The 14,349-nt window shown below is 36.4% G+C and overlaps 1 protein-coding gene across 1 annotated transcript in view; it reads left to right on the forward strand.

Moving 5' to 3' along the window:
- The window catches only part of Slc30a8 (solute carrier family 30 member 8), a 195,914-nt gene that overhangs the window by 144,443 nt on the left and 37,122 nt on the right, over positions 1-14,349 (forward strand).

Consider the following 14,349-nt stretch of genomic DNA (forward strand, 5'->3'; position numbering starts at 1 on the left):
GTGTATATAAATGAAGGAAGGAAAATATGAAGTGATTTGATGTTAGGAGGTGAATTTAAGGGCTTACTTACTCATTAATAATACAGGTAATGTTTTTCTGTTTCTCAGAACCAAGTTAATATTCTGAAGATTAGCGCTATGTTTAATAGCATCAAAATTTTTAACAACAAAGGAACTTTTAAAAAGGTTATTGATAAATTTGCTTGAAGAATATGTATAATAAATAATCTATCACAAATTTGGGACAACAAATTGTTAACACTATGGACACTACTAATGGAGGATCCCTACCTTACTGAAATAACAGTGTATCCCTTCTCACTGCACTAGACTATGAGCACTCTGAAAAAACCAGGCACCTGTAGTTACAGCGCCCAATTCACCTTGTCAATGTGTATGATTTCCACAATGCAGTGCTTGTAAAAAACCATGAGTCTCATCATTTTCTTGTCAAATAAAAATATTAAGTCTGGAAGAGGTTATTTATTCAGCCGTTCCTTTTGTCAGGTAAGAAACTAAGTGCCAGAGAGATAAATGCCTTTCCTAAGGTCAGGTGGCTATATATGGCAGAGCTGGGCTGGACCCTTGGCCCTGCTTGTCAACTTAGTGTTCTCTTTCCTTCCCTTCCACCCATGCATTCACCACGGGGCTCGCTGAATCCTTAATCCAGTACCGTGAGGTTACTGCTACCCCAGTTCTCTTATTACTTTTTGTCACCTCTTTCGATCTCTTTTTTTCATGTATTTTGTTGTATATTTATTTATCCCATAGGTGACTTTGTCACTTTGCATTCCTTCTTTTATCTCCGTCTTCTACTCACCCCTAGTTTTCTATTTAAATCACGACCTGCTGATACGAAACTTAATAAACAAATGTTGCTGGGACAACTGGATATTCACATACAGAAGAATTAATTTATGTGCCTTTCTGACCTCATAATAAATAATTCACTAAAACTGGATCATAGACCTGATTATAGGAGCTAAACTATAAAATTCCTGTAAGGAAATCTACATAGGCTGCTGGTATAGTTCACTGGCAAAGCATATGCTTAGGATACATGAAGCCTGGGTTCAATCCCCAGAACAAAACAAACAAAAAAATCCCAACAAAACATACGTATAAGCTTTTGTGATCTTGGGTAAGGCCATCTTGATATATTACTCAAAGTATTAGTGATAAAGTAAAAATTACATAGATTGGAGAACATCAAAATATTGTGTTTTGCAAATGATACTGTCAAGAAAATGAAAAGTCACAGATTGGAAGAAAATGTTTGCAAACTATTTATCTTATATAGTGTGTGCATTGGAATACAGGACTACTACAATTCAATAATAAAAGATAATCAAGTAAAATACAAATGTGAAGAATTCAGATAGAAATTTCCCCAACCGATACACAAATTTATAACTACCACATAAAATATGTTCAAAGTCTTTAGTCATTATGGAAAAGCAAATTTAAACCCCAATGAGATATTATTTCATACCCACTAGGGTGGCTATACTCAAAAGATAAATAAATAAAATTATAATAAACATTGGCAAGGATATGGAGAAATAGGAACTCATATATTGTTTGTGGGAATGAAGAATGGTGCAGTTCCTTGAAAAACAGTCTGATAGTTTAATAAAGTGTTTGATGTAGAGTTATCTTATGACTCAAGAATTCCATGGTTTTTTCTCAAAAGAAATTAAAAAAATACTTCCAAAAAACTTGCATGTAAAATTTTCCTAGCAGTATTATTCATAATTGCCTTCTCCTCCAAAAGGAACAAACCAATGTCTATTAAGTGGTTAACAGACATAAACAGTATTATATATCCATAGAGTGAAGCATTCTTTGGAAATACAAATGAAATACTGATATAAATGGTATTTGCTACAACAGGGATGGATCTTAGAACTTGGAGACATTATTCTAAGAAGCCATTCACAAAAGTCCACATCTTTCATGATTCATTTATGTCAGATGAGCAAACAAAAGTCTGCTTTTTGATTTTTTAAGATTTGTTATGAAAATACCTATCTCAAAAATTATTTCCCACTTCATTATTTCTGGAGAACAATGATAATGTCATGTGGTTCATGAAAACGGCAGAATGAGTTACAAAATGTCTCTGCGTTGCATTGCCATACACATGGACACGCCTCAGAAAATAGGGTGCCCTTCTCCAAATCTCTCTCACCAGGATCCCACCTTTCTCTTACCCCTTTTCAATAATGCTGTTGACTAGCACATCCTGCTGCCACTACTTCCTGAATATTCCTCAGACATGTCACTCCTTTGCATTTTCATAGTCATTTCATTCCATTCTTGCTGTACCTGCCTTGGAAAGAAGGGTCTTCATGCTTTGTCTCTTCCCCCTCTGGGAAGACAATACACAGATCACTTCACCACAGGATGTCACTTCCCTGTTTAAAACTTTCCAACTTCCTCTCTCTAGATTTTGAATAAAATTCAACTCTGTACAATGGCGCCCAGGATCCTTTGGGATCTAACTCTTGCCTACTTTTTTGACCTCTTCTTCTTCTTCCTTTAGGCCACTGGAGCTGTCAATGTAGTTTTCAGCCTGTTCAAAATGAGCTCTTCCGCCAGAGAATACTTTTCTTGCCTTTGTGCTTCTGCACCAAATGCCCTTGCTTGCGGTGGTCTTTACTCACATAGGTCATCATTGACTTTGCTGCTGAGACATCGCTGCCTCAGAGGTGAAACATAGATTGAAATTAATTGAAAAGTAGGGTCTTCCTCTTCTCTCCGTGTCCCTGTCCTTTGAACTACACAGCCTCTGCTCCTCCTGTCTCCGTTACTGCTTGTCTCCTTCCCCTAGGAAAGAAACTCCTTCCTTGCATGAGGACCTCGGCCTCCTAGAACATAGTATATTAGCACCTCTGAGAGGGCAGGCACCTTGTAGGCAAGCAGTAAATATCTGTCAGATGAATGAATGCATGAAGTATTGGAAATGTATGGTGACCCCAAAGCCTTCATCTCCTCTTCTAACAGAGTCTGTAGCCATTTGTGGTTCTGCGGATACGTGGTGTGAGAGTTTGGAAATGTGTGTAGTCATATCACATTTAACCAACAGGGGATCCAATAAAATTATTGCCAGTTCCATTCTGGAGGTATAGTAGGAAAAAAGACTTAACCTTTACCACCAAGTGAAAACAAAAATAAAAGCTTCTCTATGACGATAAACTTAAAGTCCTATTTTCTAAATCCCATTTTAATAAATGACCTGAAATTTCTAGGCTATATGCATAAAATGTTCCAATATTTCTCTCTTTTTTTCTACTCCCCCCTGTTATTCTTTTTTGATGTTATTTGGCCCATATTTCTACTCTTCAAAGCTTTAACCGTATTTGAATGCATAACAATCTATTGGGATTTATCCATTAATGGAAAATTCTCATTCCATTTTTAGATGCATCTCAGCATTTGCTTTTTATAGCTTACTTCTTAAAATAATACTTCTTGGAATTCACATTGCATCTCAGACCAAGAGCCTGTTCTGCATCTAGAGACCCTTAGAGCACTTTGCTCTGATGAAGTGATGAGGAATATATTTTAACTTTTGTTTTTAGCTTCTTTTGGCATCATAGACCCTTTTGGGAGACCAGTGAAGACTGTGGGCTCTTGCCTTCCTCATAAAACATACACACACAGACACACAAAACACACTGCATCCAATTTCATGGGCCCTCTGAAGTTTATTATTAAATTCTGGCTCAGTGCTTTTGGGAGCAGCCTCAGCTCAAAGCACGTCTATACTGTGAGAATCTGGAACTGGGAGCAGAACTCCAGCATGAAAATTACCCAGGTTTTTCATACTTCTCTTTGGTGTTATCTAGACACAGTTCCATTGGTGGGACTCCTACTGGATTTGGCCTCTGAGCTCTTCCATGTTAAGTTCTCCTGGCCACCTAGGACCTGATTTTCTCCAGCCACAGCCTGATGAAAAATATAAAGCCAAATTTCTGATGACAACAGTCAGATGGACAGGGCCAGAACAATGGGGGCCGGCCTCACTCCTGCTGCGTCCTCAGCACAAGGAGAATACAGCTCTCCCTGCCTCCATGTCAGCACTCTGGATTGGTATCCACTGTGCACTGTGTGCACCACTGTGTGTTACATTACAAAGTCTACTCACGGATGTAAGCACTCTGCTGCTTGCCAAATAGTTCTCATTGCAACAGAGATTATTTGGATCTGCTCAGAATCCTAAGTGTTATCATGATACCACCATTTGAAAGGCAATTGAGTTATGCACAGCAAAATCCTTAGAAACACTTTGAGCAGGTAATTTCCATTTTAGGGTTATATTTTAAGCAAATAACAATATATTGAGCAAAGATTAATTATAAGAATATGGATTATAGGCAGCTTGAGTGAGCACATAATTGGAAATGAAATTGTTCAATAACAGGAAGTGGGTTAATTATGCTATGACATTTACATTAAATATAAAATTCTTTATGTGATTAAAAGAAGATTTTAACATATTAATACAATTTTAACTCTATAGAGCTGGAAATCAGGTTCTAAAGTTGTATCTTTAAAAAGATCCTTTTGTGATGTTGTTGGCCTATTCTTATCCATTCCAGGCCTTTCTTACTGAATCGCCTCCATGCCATTTGGGTAGAATTTACCTTATTCTCTGGTATGGAAGTCAGCATGGTTGCACTTACCAATTGTCTGAATGTAACAAGGCCTACATCAATCAGTTGATTTGTATTCATCTGATGGTAGTGGTTGGTTCTCATTTGGCCAAATTAACATGCACCTCCAGACTCTGCAGAGCAGTTGTGAGAAGGAATACTTTGTCTCTATGTATATGAAAAAGCAAGCACATAGCTTGATTATCTATGATAATCATCTCACTGTTATGAGGAAGACCAGCCTTAAGACATACTTGAGAAAAATAGAAATAGAGCTGAATTCCTGATCAAACAGTGCCTGAAGCTTAGATTTCTCTACATGTTTTCAGCCACAGACCAATAATTTTCATTAACTAATTTTTCCAAGATAATCTTTGTTTTCCATATTTGTAACCCAAATCATTCTAAGATCGGCCCTAATTATGTTAAACTGTGTATTTGTATATCACAAAGTTATACAATAAAACAAAGTTATATCACAAAGTTATACAATAAAAATAAAGTATATCACAAAGTTTTCCAAAAAATGTCAATAATATTTGGCTCTTGGAGATATGCTTACCAGTAATTTTTCTCTATGATTTGTGCTTTTCCATATAAATTTTCTATAATAATATATGTTTTCCAGAAGAATGCAAATATGATGATGATTAGAGTCACCATAAAAATTATTAACTAACCCAAAACCATGAAACTTTTAATTCCAGATGGTGATAAGCCAAACGAAATAACTCCTCAAGTGGAAGCTAATTTATTACTGTCTTTTTCTTTATCTTTTTACTTTCCACAGCCAGAAATGCAAAGTTCTTAATTATAAGAATCTCATTAATGTTTTCAAATAAATTTATTAAAAATTTTTGAATCTTATTATTTCAAGATCCATGGACACTGGTACCATGAGCAGTTAAAATTGGTTTTGAGTGTGCTGGTGCTAATATAGGGAGACTGTATGTGCCCTGGTAGGAGAATGGGTTGGGATTTCCTTGCTGTCATTGCCTGGAAATTAGTTAACTTCTCTGAACCTTAGTTATTTCAGCTCAGAAACTATGCAGCTGGACTAAAAGTTTTCTAGTATGCTTCCATCTGTGAAATTCTAAGATTCTATAAATGGCTCTAAATTATGCCTTTTGAGTGAGCAGAATGGATACTCAACATCTGCTTGAGAAGTCTCAGTCAGTGGCATTGCAACAAAGCCTGGTCAAGACTGAGAGATGGGCCCCACAGGGATGCTGAGAAGCTTTCTGATGGTCCATGCAGAGTCAGTGGGGAAATTGCTGTTGTCATAATGAGGTTGATGTCTCTGCATATTGTCTAGGTAATGCACGCATATTTTACAATATCTCTGATTATTTTAGTATTATTGTTCGTTAGCACAGTGTAAAAAATCTTTTTTCAGTGAAATAACTAAGAAAAACTTGCATTAATTAAAGTGTACCTGCTTGTTTTCTCCTGTTCTTTAATAACTCTTAATCATTGGTTGGTTCCTATTGATGGGCTAAGAGCATGGGCAAATAAAAGTAAAATTTGCAATGCTTATGCATTCAGAAGTACCATTTTAAAAATTAATTTTATTGGTACATTTTAGGTATACAATATAATGACATTCATCATTGGAAATTTGCACCTTTACATAATCTCTCTTGGTTCTCATTTTTCCCCCTTCCCCTACCCTCCCTTCAACCCCTCCATCCTTCCCTAATTACAAAGACTTTGTTTCCATTTTTTCATTTTCTCATATTAATTCCTTTCCCTTCTTTCTGCTGCCCCCCCCACTTCCCCTTCCCCACATTATCTATTATACCTTTCACATTATCTATTATACCTTTTAGTCCTTATTGACACTTTCAGTTTCTCACACTGCAGAAGCTATTGGTATTTACACATGTGTGTCCTATTTATTTCACTTACGAGTATCACCTCAATGTACATCCATTTAGCTATAACTGTCTCTAATTTCTCATTTTTTATGTGAGTAGTACTCCATTTTATAAAAAAACCACATTTTTATTATCCATTCTCCAGTTGATGGGCAATTGGGCTGCTTCCAAGTTTTAGCTATCACAAATTGTGCTGCTATGAACATGGGTGCACATATATCACTGTGGTATGATTCTTTTAATTCTTTGGGGAAGATCCCCAGCAATGGAATAGCGGGGTCAAATGGGACTTCCAGTCCCAGTTCTATGAGGTATCTCCATACTGATTTCCACAGTGGTTGCATCAGTCTACACTCCCACCAGCAGTGGAGCAGGGTTCCTCCTTCCCCACAGCCCCACCAGCATTTGTTTTTGGTTGATTTCATAAAAGCAGCCATTCTTTCTGGAGTGAGGTGAAATCTCAGTGTTGTTTTCATTTGCATCTCTCAAATGAACAGTGATGAACATTTTTTCATATGTTTATTTGCTATTTATATTTCTTTGTGTGAGAAATGTTTGTTCATTTCAGATGCCCATTTTTGGATTGGGTCTTTAAATTTGGGAGGCCTGATTTTTTTAAGTTCCTAATAGATTCTAGATGGAAGACCTTTGTCTGAGGAACAGCAGGTGAAATCTGCCCCCCCCCTCGCCGCATTGTGGGTTCTCTTCACACTGTTGGTGGTTTCTCTTGTTGTGCAGAAGCTTTTTGGTAAGAAGAGATCCCACTTGTTGAGTGTTTGTGCTAGTTCACGCAACTGAGGTTTTGTTCATAAAATCTTTTTCTACACCAAAGTCTTCAAGAGTTCTACCTAACCTCTGTTCCAGCCGATTCAGAGTTTCTGTTTTAATATTTAGGTCTTTAATCCATTTCGATATTAGTTTAGTGCATGGTGAGAGATATAGGTCTAGTTTTAATTTTTGGAAAGTTGAAACCCAATTTTTCCAGCACCATTTATTTATTTATTTATTTATTTTTCCTTAAATTCTTTTATTGGTACATTTTAGGTATACAATACATTTACATTTATCATTGGAAACTTGTACCTTTACATGATGTATCTTGGTTCTTATTTTTTCCCCATTCCCAGCCCTCCCTTCAACACCCCATCCTTCTCTATTTATAAAGACTTTGTTTCCTTTGTTTTCACTTCTCATAATTTTTCCTTTTCCTTCTTTCCTTTCCCCTAACCCTCCCACTTCCCCTACCCCTTTGGACTTTTTTTCCCCCTGTTTTACATTATCAATTATTCATTTTAATCATTGGTACATTTTAGGTGTACAGTATAATGACATTCATCATTGGAAATTTGCACCTTGACATAGTCTTTCTTGGTTCCTATTTTTCCCCCTTCCCCTGCCCTCCCTTCAACCCCTCCATCCCTCCCTATTTGCAAAGACTTTGTTTCCATGTTTTCATTTTCTCGTATTAATTCCATTCCCTTCTTTCCTTTCCCCTACCCCTCCCTATTCCCCTTCCCCTTTGCCCCTTTTCTTCCTATTTCACATTACCTATTATACATTTAGTCCTTATCGACACTTTCAGTTTATCACATTAGAGAAACTATTCAGTATTTACACATGTGTGTCCTACTTATTTCACTTAAGAGTATCGCCTCAATGTGCATCCATTTAGCTATAAATGTCTCTAATTTCTCATGTTTTATGACTGAGTAGTGCTCCATTTGATAAAAAACCCCATATTTTCTTGATCCAGTCTCCAGCTGATGGGCATTTGGGCTTGTGCTGCTATGAACATGGGTGCACATATATCACTGTGGTATGATTCTTCTAATTCTTTGGGGAAGATAGCCAGCAGGGGAAGAGCTGGGTCAAATGGGAATTCCAGTCCTAGTTCTTTGAGGTATCCCCATACTAATTTCCACAGTGGTTGCACCAGTCTACACTCCCACCAGCAGTGGAGCAGGGTTCCTCTTTCCCCACAGCCATGCCAGCATTTGTTTTTTTGTTGTTTTTTTTTTAATCCAAAAAGGGAAGTAATTTCTTTCTTTTTTTTCCCATTAAGTTTATTGGTACATTTTAGGTATAAAATACAGTTGCATTCATCATTGGGATCTTGTACCTTTACATGAGTATCTTGGATCTTAATTTTTTCCCCTTCCCTTGCCCTCCCTTCACCCCCTCCACCCTTCCCTATTTGCAAAGACTTTGTTTCCATTGTTTTCCTTTTCTCATATTTTTCCTTTTCCCTTTTTTCCTTTCCCCTACCCCTCCCACTTCGCCTGCTCCTTTAGACCTTTTCTTCATGTTACACAATATCAATTATATATTATTTAAATTACAATATCAAGATCTAGGAAACATTACCACAGATTTTACAGAATTTCAAAGGTTATAGAAAGGATATTTCAAAATCTGTTTTGAAATAAATTTGACAACTTCTAAGAAGTACCTTGGAAGACAAATTAATAAAGCTAACTCTGGAGGAAATATAAAATCTGAATAGCACCTATTAAAGAAAGTATGTTCCTAGCTTGAAAACCTACCTATATGACAACAGCAGGCTCATATACATTTTAATTGATAAATTATATCAAACAATTAAAGCAGAAAAAAGAAGGAACATTTCTCCCCTCATTTTAGGAACTCAACATTGTGCTAATCCTAAAACTGGATAAAGATAATAGAAGAAAAAAGTATGAACATAGCTAGAAATTTGTTTAACAACACAAACTATTAGAAGTCAGATCTGGCAGGATGTAGAAAGTGGTTTTGTTATAGGGAAATCAGTGTTGGTTCAGCATTGGAAGATCCACCCCCAAAAGTCATCATTTTAACGGAGGAAAGGAAAAAGCCATATGATCCTGTCACTAGTTGGAGAAAAAGTATTGGACTAAATTCTACAGCTGTTCATGGTAAAAGCTATCAGGAGATTAGAAGTAGAACAGAAACTTCTCAACAGATTAAAGACATGTACTCCATACTTCCAGTGAGGACGCCTTGTATGAATGGAGAAGATACAATGCTTTCTCCTTAAGGTGGGGAACAAGGGCAGATATGCTTACTCTTTATCTGCCCATTAAACTTTGAAATCTAAGCCCCACCAAAATAGTCTGGCAATAAAGTGACAGAATTAGGATAGGATTGGCAAAGTAGAAGCAAAATCTTTATATGTAGATAAAATGATCATCTACAGAGAAAAAAATAAGAAATCTCTAGGAGCCCCTAGAATTTGTACTTGAATTTAGCAGGATTAGAAAACACAAGGTATATATAAAAATGCTAATGTTAAATAATCTTTCAAAACTCAGTGGACTATATATGTGTGGTTCTATTTCTAGATTCTCTGTTTTATTCCAATGATCTATATGTCTTTCCTTATGCCAGCACTGCTTTGATTACTGTAGCTTTAGAAGAAGTCTTAAAATTAGGTACTAAACATCTTCCAACACTGTTTTTTTTTTTTTTTAACTTTTCTAGGTCCTTTGTACTCCTACATAACTTTTCAATTTCAATATCCAATTCTTCATTTATAGCAAGTATACACAGACCTGAATTTTTATATATACCATGCCAGCATTTGTTATTGGTTGATTTCATGATAACAGCCATCCTTACTGGGGTGAGGTGTAATCTCAGCATTGTTTTTGTTTGCATCTCTCGAATGACCAATGATGTTTAACATTTTTTCATATGTTTAATTGCCATTTCTACTTCTTTGTGTGAGATATGTCTGTTCATTTCAGATGCCCATTTTTGGATTGGGTCTTTAAATTTGGGCAGTCTGATTTTTTAAAGTTCTTTATAGATTCTAAATAGTAGATCTTTATGTGAGGAACAGCAGGTGAACAATTTGTTGCCACGTTCAGGGTTGACTCTTCATTCTGTTGGTAGTTTGTCTTGCTGTGCAGAAGCATTTTAGTAAGAAGAGATCCCACTTGTTGATTTTTTGTGCTAGTTCACAGGCAACTGAGGTTTTGTTCATAAAATCTTTTCCTACACCAAAGTCTTCAAGAGTTCTACCTAACCTCTGTTCCAGCTGTTTTAGTGTTTCTGTTTTAATATTTAGATGTTTAATCCATTTCAATTTTAGTTTAGTGCATGGTGAGAGATATAGGTTTAGTTTTAATCTTTGGTGAGTTGAAACCTAATTTCTCCAGCACCATTTATTAAAGAGACTATCATACCTCCAAGTTAGGGTGTTTGGCTCCTTTGTCAAGGAGGAGGTGGCTGATTGTGTCTGGAGTTCTTTCTGCATCTCTTAATCTGTTCCACTGGTCCTCAGGTCCGTTTCTTTGCCAGTACCATGCTGTTTTTGTCACAGTAGCTTTGTAGTAAAGTTTCAAGTTGGGGGTTGTAATACCCCCTGCCCTGTCTCTGTTACCTAGAATTACATTTGCTATTCTGGGTCTCTGCTTGTTCCAAATGAATATTTGGATTGTTTTCTCAAGGTCCATGAAGTATGTTGCTGGGGTTTCAATTGGGATTGCATTGAATCTATATAGCAGTTTTGGAAGTATGGCCATTTTCACTATGTTGATCCTTCCTACCCAGGAGCAGGGAATGTCTGTCCATTTTCTGATATCATCTTCAATCTCTTTTCAGAGTGCTATAGTTTTCAGAGACGAGGTCTTTGATTCCTTTTGTTAGGTCAATGCCTAGATATTTCAGTTTTTTGGATGCTATTGTGAAAGGAATTGTTTGCCCTATTTCTCTCTCAGTGAGTCTGCTGTTCTTGTAGAGGAAAGCTATTGATTTTTGTGTGTTGATCTTTTATCCAGCTAGTTTACTGAATTTGTTGATTAAGTCTAGCAGACTTTTGGTGGAGTTCTTGGTATCTTCTACATAGAGTATCATGTCACCTGCAAATGAGGACAATTTGACTTCTTCCTTTCCTATCTTTATTTCTTTTATTTCTTTCTCTTGTCTAATTGCTCTGGCTAATGTTTCCAAAACTATATCAAACAGGAGTGGTGATAGTGGACATCCTGGTCTTGTTCCTGATTTTATTGTGAAGGATTTCAGCTTTTGACCATTTAGTATGATATTGGTTGTTGGTTTTTCATAGATGGCTTTTATCAGTTTGAGTTAGAGACCATCTATTCTGATTTTTTGTAGGGTTTTTATCATAAATGCATGTTGGATTTTGTCAAATGCTTTTTCTGCATCTATGGAAATGATCATATGGCTTTTGTCCTTGGCTCTATTGATATAGTATTTACATTTATTGATTTGTGTATGTTGACCCATCCCTGAATCCCTGGGATGACTCTCATTCACTCGGGGTGCATGATCTTCTTGATGATCTTCTGCATTCTACTTGAAACTGTCTTATGAACGATTTTTGCACCATGTTCATTAGTGAGATTGTCCTATAGTTCTCTTTTTTTGGTTGGGTCTTTCTCTGCTTTGGGGATCAAGGTGATGCTTGCTTCCAGGAATGAATTTGGGAGTATTGCTTCCCTTTCAATTTCATTGAAGAGTTTAGTCATGGAACAGTCATGGAAATAGTTCCTCTCTAAATGTCTTGTAGAATTTGGCAGTGAAGCCATCAGGATCTGGGCATTTCTTAGTTGGCAATTTTTAATTATGTTTTCAATTTCATTGATTGATATTGGGTTGATTAGAATTTTTAGGTCTTCTTCCTTCTACATTTGTAATTCATACATATCTAGGAATCTGTCCATTCCTTCTGGGTTTTCCATCTTATTGGCGCATAGGTTCTTGAAGTAGATATTGATGATCCTCAGGATTTCTGCTAGGTCTGTTGTAATTTCATCCTTTTCATTCCTAATTGCATGCATTTGGGCCTTTTCTTTCCTCTTTCTGCTAAGGTTGGCTAAGGGTTTGTCGATTTTGTTTATTATATCAAAGAACCAACTTTTGGCTTCATTGATTTTTTGTATTGTTCTCTTAGTCTCCACTGCATTGATTTCTGCTCTGATCTTTATAATTTCTTCCCTTGTACACACTTTGGCTAGGACCTTAAGATCCAGCATCAGGTTATTTAATTGAGCTTATTCTGTTTTCCTAATATGAGTATTCAGTGCTATGAATTTCTCTCATGAGACTGCTTTCACTGTGTCCCATAGATTCTGATATGTTGTAATGTCATTGTATTTAATTGAAGGAACTGTCTGATTTCTTCTTGAATTTCCTCTGTGACCCATTGGTTATTCAGAAGTGTGTTGTTCAATTTCCATGTGTTTATGAAATTCTTGTGGTTTCTTTTGCTATTGATCTCCCATTTCATTGCACTATGGCCTTATAATATATAGGGGATAACTTCAATTCCTTCACACTTACTTAAACATTTTCTAGGAGAGAGTATATGGTTTGTTTTGGAGAAAGACCTGTGTGCAGCTGGAAAGAATGTGTATTCTGATTTTGTGGGGTGGAACACTGTAAACTTCTGTTAAGTTCATTTGTTGAAGAGTTTGATTGAGTTTTAGTATTTTGTTGTTTATTTTTTGTCTAGTTGATCTATCTATTTGTGACAGTGGGTATTGAGGTCCCCCACTGCTATTGTATTAGTGCTTTTTTTTCATGTCAATTAGTATTTGTTTTATATAGTTGGTGCCCTAGTGTTTGGTGCATAGATATTTATGATTGTCATCTTTTCCTCTTGGATTGTTCCCTTCACAAGGATGTAGTGTCCTTCTTTGTCTCTCTTAATTAGTGTTGGTTTGAAATCCACTTGATCTGCAAAGAAGAGAGCTACTCCTGCCTCTTTTTGGGTTCCTGTCACATGGGGTGTTGTTTTCCACCCTTTAACTTTCAGTCTGTGAGTTTCCTTTTGAATGAAGTGTGTTTCTTGTATGCAGCATATTGTTGGATCTTGCTTCTTGACCCATTCTGCCAGTCTATTTCTTTTGATTGGTGAATTGAGACTGTTAACATTGATGGTTATAACTGCTACATATTGAGTTATCATTATCATGACTTTTTGTTTTTGTTGGATTCTCCCCCTTTGCTTTTAATTTCTTGTCGCATCCAGTGGATTCATTCTGCTGGGCTTCCTGAGGTTGTGATCCTCATTTTCTTTTCCTAGGATTTTGTCTAAAATTTTTTGGAGTGCTGGTTTGGTATTCATGAAGTTCTTAAGGTGCTCTTTGTCATGAAAGTATTTTATTTCTTCATCAATTTTGAAAGGTAGCTTTGCAGGTGCATCAATCTGGATTGGAGGCTATTTTCCTTTAGGGCTTGAAATATGTCTCTCCAAGGTTTTCTTGCCTTGAGAGTTTGTGTTGAGAGGTCTGCTGCGATTCTGATGGGCTTTCCTTTGTATGGGATTTGTTTCTTTTCTCTATCTGCTTGTAGAATTTTGTTCTTCTGTTGGGTTTCTGGATTCTTAAATATTATATGCCTATATGTAGATTTTTTTTGATCAAGGCTAGTTGGTGTCCTATATGCCTCACTTATCTGTATGTGAAGTTCTTTTCCCCTGCTTGGGAAGTTTTCTGCCATCACTTCTGTGAACAGTGTTTTCATGTCATCTGCACTCTCTCCTGCTTTTTCATTGACTCCAATCAGTCTTATGTTATTTTTCTTTGCATTGTCTAGCAGCTGCTGGATTGATTTCTCGTGGTCCCTTACTATTTTAAAGCAATTTTTCTTTTCCTGGTCACTAATTGCAATCTTATCTCCTATATCTGAAATTCTGTCCTCACATTGGCTCATTCTGCTGCATAAACTTTCAATGGAGTTTTTAATCTCCTGGAAATCTGTTTGCATCTGTTTTATGGATTCCATTTGTTTCCTATGTTGGGATTCCATCATGTTCCTCAGCTCCTCTATTTTTTTTTAATCTGTGTCTG

This window comes from Heterocephalus glaber, unplaced genomic scaffold (assembly GCF_053883595.1).
Source record: "Heterocephalus glaber isolate CG9 unplaced genomic scaffold, H.glaber_assembly_v1.0 deba00001555, whole genome shotgun sequence".
Lineage (NCBI taxonomy): Eukaryota > Metazoa > Chordata > Mammalia > Rodentia > Bathyergidae > Heterocephalus > Heterocephalus glaber.